The following is an 8,502-nucleotide window of genomic DNA, read 5'->3' as shown; positions in this document are numbered from 1 at the left end:
CTGTTCACATATCTTTTCAGGACTTTCTTCCATATTCCATTCATGCACTGTTTTGTAACCTGATCCCATGCTGCACTAATGATCTTTATACATGACAAAACGTTGTACTCCTTCCAAAACTCCCTGAGCGTTTTCTCACCTTCAGTAGCAGCAACAGCCTGAGCGAAGGTCGTATGTAAATAATACGCTTTAAAGGCAGCAGTAGCACCTTGATCCATGGGTTGGATGACAGAGGTAGTGTTAGGTAGAATGTACACTACCTTAACATGAGGGTGCATGTCGTCCAGGTGTGGTGGGTGTCCCGGAGCATTATCCAAAATCAGCAAAATCTTGAATGGAATCCGTTGTTGCAGACAATACTCCTTGGCTCGTGGAATGAAACCAGTCATGAACCAATCCTCAAACAGTGCTAAGGTCATCCAGGCTTTCTTATTACTGCAATAAAACACTGGCAGTGTGTGCTTGCTGACATGTTTAAAAGCCCTGGGGTTCTTTGAATGATAGATCATGAAGGGCTTTAGTGTGAAACCAGCAACATTCCCCCCTAACAGAAGTGTAATTCTGTCCTTGAATGCCTTGAATCCTGGCATTGTTTTCGCCTCTTTGTTGATGTATGGCCGCTCAGGCATGCGCTTCTACAATAATCCAGTCTCATCCACATTGAATATTTGCTCAGGCAAATAATTCCCTTCCACAATCACTTCATCTAGCTCCTCCTGAAAAGCTTTGGCAGCACCAACATCAGCACTAGCTGCCTCTCCACTCACCTTAACATTGTGTAGACTGTAGCGTTTTTTAAATCTATCAAACCACCCATGACTTCCTGTAAAGGTTTGATCACATCCATCTCCTGCCTGCTCCTTCAGGCTTTGGAACAGGCTTCTTGCTTTAGCCTGTATGGATAGAAGGCTTAAGGGTACACGCTTCTGTATCTGGTCTTCTATCCATATCACCAATAATTTTTCCATATCGTGAATAGGACCTTGTCTTTTCTTCGAAATTATAGTTCCCTTTATAGGTGTTGTTCCTTTCACTACATCACGAATACGTTCCTTGTCCTTCAGAATAGTGGATATGGTCGAGTGCTAGAAACCTAGGTCGCGTGAGATTGTTGCTACTGTTTTTCCATTCTCATGCTGCATTATTATCTTCATTTTCATCTCAAAAGTAATTGCTTGTCTCCTTTTCTTTGGTGCACCACCAGCTCTCTCATTTGTACGCTTTCCAGTCATTATAAAGTCAATTAAATACGATAATAACGAAAGTTCACAGCGGGATCAGTATAGGATATGATAGCCAAACACCAACTAAGCGCTCCACTGAGTGAGTGTATCCACGCGGTGACCCGAGTCACACCATGCTCTCGCCCGGGACAGAAACGTTTCGGTATAGAAAATGCGTGCGTCATTTGAAAATATTTTTGGTCACGACTGCTGCGGTCATGTGTCCCGACGGTCGTAAGGTCAGAGCAGGTCGTAAGTACCGATGGACGTAAGTTGAAGCAGTCGTAAGTCGGGGACTACCTGTATGCTAACTAAATTTTAAAATGACTCATAATTTTAATATAAAAAATGTAAAAATATTAAAGAGCACAACTTTCTTGATATTTATTCCACTGGAAACAAATGGAAACATAGAACAGATTACTGAATTGGCAGACTAGCCCATCAGCTGATCAGCTGATGCTCGCAACAAAACGTGTTTTTCGCAAGGATTTCGTAAATCAAAGTTTTGTTCGTTAACCGAATTAAAGATCCTTATGGGAGGTAATTTTTTAACCGAAATTTCGTTAGTCGAACTGTTTATTAACTGAGGGACCACTGTAATAATAATAATACAGTAATAATTCAGATTAGTAAAATTTATAATAAAAGATGCAAAAATAAAAATAATAAAATAATAATAATAATAATAATAATAATAATAATAATAATAATAATAATAATAATAATAATAATAATAATAATACAGTCATGCGCTGGTTAACGTCCAACTGAACAACGTCTGATCGCATATACGTCCGTACCCCTCCCCCTCAAAAAAAAAAAAAAAAAAAAACACTTCAGTGACGCCTGCTGGACCACCACTCCATGACCCCCTGACGGAGACACGATGATCCTTCCCATACTGGCAAGATATTATGTGTTAAAGGAATATCCTTCCTTAGGCTTTAGTAAGCATTTGCCTCCAGGTGTAATGTTAACCTACATCTATTGAGGATAAAATCTTTCACCTACAAATTGACAATAACACATTTGCTGTAATCAGGCATATCTAGTTGCCTCAACAATTGCAACCCCAGTTGAAATTGGGGTTGCAATTTCAAATTCTGTGTCATTACTGAGAAATAACGAAGTCTCTGGTGCACTGCACTCTAAGATTAAGAGAAAACAGACTCCGGCGTCCTGAAGCGAGAGAAAACGGACTCCTATGATGGGGGACACAAGCACACACACATGCCACTCATACTGACAGACTTGACACTCACTTACTTGACAAGTTTTACCAACCATTAGTTGTGTACGTTATCTAGTGAATTTAGTCAATATTGTACAGTACAAGTACACTGCAATACAGTGGTCCCTCGGTTAACAATGGACATAAGTGCCAACCTGTACTGTACATGTACTAAAATTGTTATGTCTATTGCAAATATAAATTGTTTATACAGGTATTCCAATAAATCACTATCTTACAAGAATCCCAGCAATGTAAGTTATATTCACCCAGGTCGTTTGGGTGGCAAATTATGAAAAGAGCTTAGTCACTCTTAAGTAATGATAAATAAACACCCAGGCCTTCAGTGCCAACTGTCACATCTTATCTCAAATAAATAAACAAACACCAGACACTCTGTCACCTCACCTTCCGCAACCCCCCCTGCTCCCCCCCCCCTCTTCCCACGCTTGCTGGCTACCTCCCTCCTTGTGTTCCCAGACAAAAGATTGGCGATTTCTTTATGTTTATTTTATATAATATCCCAGACTAAAGTTAGGATAATATAATTTGCATTGCTGAAATCCTTGCAAGACAGAGATTAATTTAAATATAAGCGTCATATAATTTGCTTAAGCTATAAAAAAGTAGTACATTAGTGTACAATACTGTAGTACATTTTATAATATAAATTTTTTCAACTGTTTTTTGGGTAGATTTACATAAATTTCTTCATTTATTTTCATCCATTTACATGCACACACCATATTAATAAAAACGTAAAAGAAATAAATGACCTTAGTGCAAAGCTGGAGTGTACATGTACTAATTTGATTACGGTACTAAAATTGTTATGTCTAGTGCAAATTACAGCATGTTTATATTCAAATTAATCAGCATCTTACACGAATCCCAACAATGTTAATTATATTCACCCAGGTCAATTCACTGGCTTTTTATAAGAGAGAAGCTTAGTAGTACTGTTAAATAAACATACAGGGCCTTGACTCACACTGTCAAACATATCACCTCCCCCTCGCTGGCTGGCTGTCACTCCCTCCCTCCCCTCCCCCAGCCAGGGTTTTAGGCTTACAGTTTCTATCTTATATAATATCTCAGACTAAAGTTAGGAGATTATAATTTGCATTGCTGGAATCCTTGCAAGACAGCCAATAATTTGAGTGTAAACATCATATATTTTGCTCAAGAGATAAAAATCGTTGTACATTAGTGTACAGTACTGTAGTACATTTTATAATATAAAGTTTTTCAACTGTAGTTTTGGGTAGATTCACATAAATTTTTTCATTTCTTTTCGTCCATTTACATGAACACGCCATACGAAAAAAAAAGTAAAATAAATAAATGACCTTAGTGCAAAGCTGGAGTGTACATGTACTAATTTGATTACGGTACTAAAATTGTTATGTCTAGTGCAAATTACAGCATGTTTATATTCAAATTTATCAGCATCTTACAAGAATCCCAACAATGTTAATTATATTCACCCAGGTCATTTCACTGGCTTTTTATAAGAGAGAAGCTTAGTCACTTAAGAACTCATAAATATACACGCGTTAGACCTGGGCCTGTGCCAACTGTCAAACCTACTACCTCCCCTCCCCCCACGCCCCCTCACTCGCTCCCTCCCTCCCTCTCCCCCATCTGCCCAGCGTTGCTGGAATTCTTGTAAAACAGTGAATAATTTTAATATAAATGTCTTGTATTTTGCACAAGAGATAAAAATTCATCACCTGTATCATACTACAGTAGTGATTTAAGAGTAAAAGTGTATATGTACGTATATAGTATTCCACATACACGTAAGCATAAATACAAAGTTTATGTGATGATCGGACAACGTCCATTTCGGTTAACATGACGTTTCCAAGAACGTATCTAGGACGTTAACCGGCGCATGACTGTAATAATAATAATAAAGAACCATAAAGAAATACAAAAATGAAAAAAACGATCAAGAGTGAGAAACAATATATGTATGTTGTGTTGTCAAAGTAAGAGAAACAATTGAGACCTTGCAATTGTGTGTAAATGAGGCAGAAAGTCAGATCAGCAACCTGGGACTTGGTCACAATTTTCGTGATGCCATATGGCAGTAGGGTCTACCAATATCTTCCCAGGCAGTAGTACCTCCTTGTTTGGTAGCTGCCTACTACAGGTACTGACACCAGTGAAACCGTTGCTTGATATACAGCCCTTTTGGCACAAGTACACACACACCTCTTTGAATATCATCACTTAGAACTGCTTATCAGTTGTCATTTTCATCAATTAAAAAAAAAAAAAAATCTGTATATGAAGGTGAAATCTTTAATACAGCACTCATTTCATACACCTGGTCCTCTCCGCATCTATCGGGCTGTAGTGTTTACATTCTTTCTCCCTCTTTTGTCGGTATGACAATGATAGGAAATATTTTCCAACAGTAGAAGGTAAGCAAATGTAAACATGTATATCAATGTCTAAATAAAACAAAAAATCTTTATTTAAAAACCAAAAAATAAATGTAAAAGAAAACAACTATGTAAAAATCAGTTGAATTAAAAATTTTGTTAAGCAAACAATAAAAATCACAAAAAACTGTAAGTCTCTAAATATCATGTCCAGTAAAACAGTTAAAAGCATTTTATTCATCTTCAAATCCTGGTTTATTAGGATGTTGCTTTATTACAGGTAGTAATTCACCCAAAAAAGTACTGTAGGGTAAATAAGGCAAAATTTAGCCAAACATCGAAAGTACCAGACTCAAATAAATTTTCTCCATAGGAAGTTGTATTTAAATTTGGAGTGTAGTACTGTGATTTTAGGTAAAGCAGTTCATAGTGTCATCAGTGACCGCAGAAGAGACTGTAAATAACTTAAAGTGAATACATATTGGCAATCAAGCTGGTAAGGACAACTGCCAGCCTATTCGTGTCTTAGGTGCCACAGAGACTTTAAATTTTATTTTGTTTGTGTGCTTTCTCAAGGACTGAAACTGTGTTTATAATACACCACTCACAGGGAGATACAGTGTACACAGTGTTAGTTCATAGTGTCATCAGTGACCGTGGAAGTTGTAAATAACTTAAAGTGAGCGCTAATTAGCAAGCAAGCTGGAAAGGCACCGTGCCAGCTGAAACCAAGTCGTGCCATAGGTGCCACAGAGACTTTAAATTTTATTTTGTTTGTGTGCTTTCTCAAGGACTGAAACTGTGCCTACAATACACCATTAACAGGGAGATACAGTGTACGTAGTCGCAGAAGACAACTCTATAGGCAACACAGAGTAGCTAATTACTGTTCTTTTTCTCTTTATTTTCTTTGAAATAGGTGTAGATTTATGCATTCTGCCCCCACAACAACAACAACCATGAGTTTGATATGTGATTACTGCAGGGAGACGTCGGATATGGAGGATACAGGCCTGACTAATACACAGTTTAGGAAGTTACTAACTGCTGTAAAGCATAATGGTTGTTGCTGGTATTGCTCTGGCTGCATAGTCAAGGTGAATGAAGCGATTGCAAGCCATAAGGGAACAAGTTCTCTAGGGACGAAAATAGATGAAGCAGGAGCCCTGCTGGTTGACAAACTGGAGCAAGTTGAGAAAGAGATCCTTGCTAAGACTGAGGAAGTAGCTGAGAGAATGGAGGAGATTGCTAAGAGGAGTTATGCTGACGTATTAGGAGGGCCACAGGAGGGGGCGGAGAGTAATGCAGGATCAGTACAGGTTCTACAGCAGCTCGGGACTTTGAAAGAGTGTGTCGAAGAAATGAAAATTAACGGACCTACTGTTAGGGGAGAGGAGGAACACCAGGAACGGCTCCAGCGCAGGAACAATGTAATTGTTTTTGGAGTCCCAGAGAGCCAGGCGGAAGGAACTGTGAGTAAGGAAACACACGATAAGGTGCTGTTTCAAAATATTTGCACAGAGGTTCTGAAGATTCCATCAACCCCTCAGGATGTGAGGAGGCTGGGACAAAAGCAGGGGGTTAAGCCTTGCCCCCTCAGGATCACACTAGTGAGTGAGGAGGAGAAATGGCAAGTTATTCGGCAGGCAAAAAACTTAGCAAGGAGCGAGGCATTTCGGGATGTATTCATTCACCCAGACCGCACGGGAATGCAGAGGGAACAGCACAAGAAGCTCCTGCAGGACTTGAAGCAGAAGAGGAAGGAGTCGAGGAGGAACGGGGACAGGTGTACATGGGTTATACTCAGGGGGAGGGTAGTGGAAACAAGTGTGCCGACACAGGGCCAGGGGGCAGCAGTGCACCCTCCACCCACTCAACCCCCCACCCGAGAGGAGGCACCAGCTCAGCCTACCGGCCAGGAGGGAACGAGCGCCGTGTAAACAATGACATTTCTAACCACACCCTGCAAAATACAGTGTACTTAGTAAATGCTGCAGCTTCTGAGAATGTGGGGAGAGCGGGTTTATTGCTAAGAGCAGAGACGTTACCGAGAACAAATTCTGGCTTGAATGTCATGTACACTAATACTGACACGTTCCTTGAAAAGAGAGAGGAGTTTGAAACACTACTAAGAGTACACCAACCAGATATTGTAGGAGTTGTAGAACTGTTGTACAAGAACAGGAGAATCGACCCAGAGAAATGTGAGTTCAGTATTGCTGAATATGACTCATTTACGAACCTTTCTCAAGAAACTTGCAAAAGGGGTGTGGTTATCTTCGCTAGGCAAGACCTTAGAGCCAGCCAGGCGAGGGTACAGGGAGAGGATGTTTTTGAAGAGTCCAAGTGGTGTAAAATTAAATTAAAGGGAGGGGACTTACTTATCGTCGGGTGTATCTACAGACCCCCAAACTGTGGCCCACTAAATCAAAGGAACTTAAGAACCTTAATAAACAACGCGGCGATGCTCAACCCTAGCCACCTCCTTATCATGGGGGACTTTAACTTTGGCGACGTCGACTGGAGAAACAAGTCCACCCCGAATGACTTGAATAACCCTGCTACTCTTTTCGTAGAAACTCTAAGAGATAATTTTCTGTTCCAACATGTTAGAGGCCCGACACATTACAGAGGGGAGCAAACACCCAAGCCACTTGACCTCATCATAACAAACAAGGAGGGAATGGTGGCCAAACTGGAACACCTTGCCCCAGTTGGCACCAGTCACCATACAGTGTTGTCATTCAGATTTAACTGTTACCTAGTTCAAGATAAGGCCAGGCCAAGGTGCAAGTATTACAAGGGAAATTACAATGGGATGAGGGAAGAGAGATGGGGGTATCAACTGGCCTGACTTATTAAGGTACAAGAACATGAACACTACGCTGAATATCATAGCAAGTAAAATGACCCATTTGATCGATAAATACTCACCCAAGATAAAACCCGGTGCTTCTAGGAATACAGGGGATCTACACATGAACCATGCGGCGGTCGACAAAATTAAGAAGAAAACCCAGAAATTCAAGACGTAAGGTTGGGTCGGAAGCGATGAGCAAGACAGGAGGATGTATGCAGAGGCAGAAACCAAGCAAGGAATACAGAGTGTAGGAGGGCTGAAAAGGAATCACTGGAGAGAGTAATAAGAAGGAAGGACCACTGGAGGGGAAGTAGTAAGGGAATCACAGACTTAATGTTTGCCGGAAGGATAGTAATCCAACGAAAAATTCCATAATCACAGCCCGTTTCATCGTCCTTAGATAATCATAATTTTGTCTAATGTAAAATTGTGATTATTATCCATTCATAACCTTCATGTCCATAAACCTAATAGGCAGGGACGGTTTTTCGTTATACACATGAGTAAAAACCCCAACAAAACCAGACCTAAACCTACTGTGTGTGTTGGTATACGTTCTCGAGTTTTTGGTAAGGTTTAATGTTAGATTTTCTTAATGTTTCTGAATGTAAAGTGTACTGATATGATATTGAATTTGATGTTGTTGCTAGGGGTAGCGGCGAGTCAGACGTATTAACCCATAACAATTTTAATAGCTCTGTGTGCCAATTGTAATAGATGACATAACACTAACCATACCTAACCAAACCAAAGTTTTAATCATACCTTAATTTAAATTCCTGGCGGATGGTG

This window comes from Homarus americanus, unplaced genomic scaffold (assembly GCF_018991925.1).
Source record: "Homarus americanus isolate GMGI-L3 unplaced genomic scaffold, GMGI_Hamer_2.0 scaffold6734, whole genome shotgun sequence".
Taxonomy (NCBI): Eukaryota; Metazoa; Arthropoda; class Malacostraca; order Decapoda; family Nephropidae; genus Homarus; species Homarus americanus.
Note: the sequence above shows the minus strand (reverse complement) of the source record.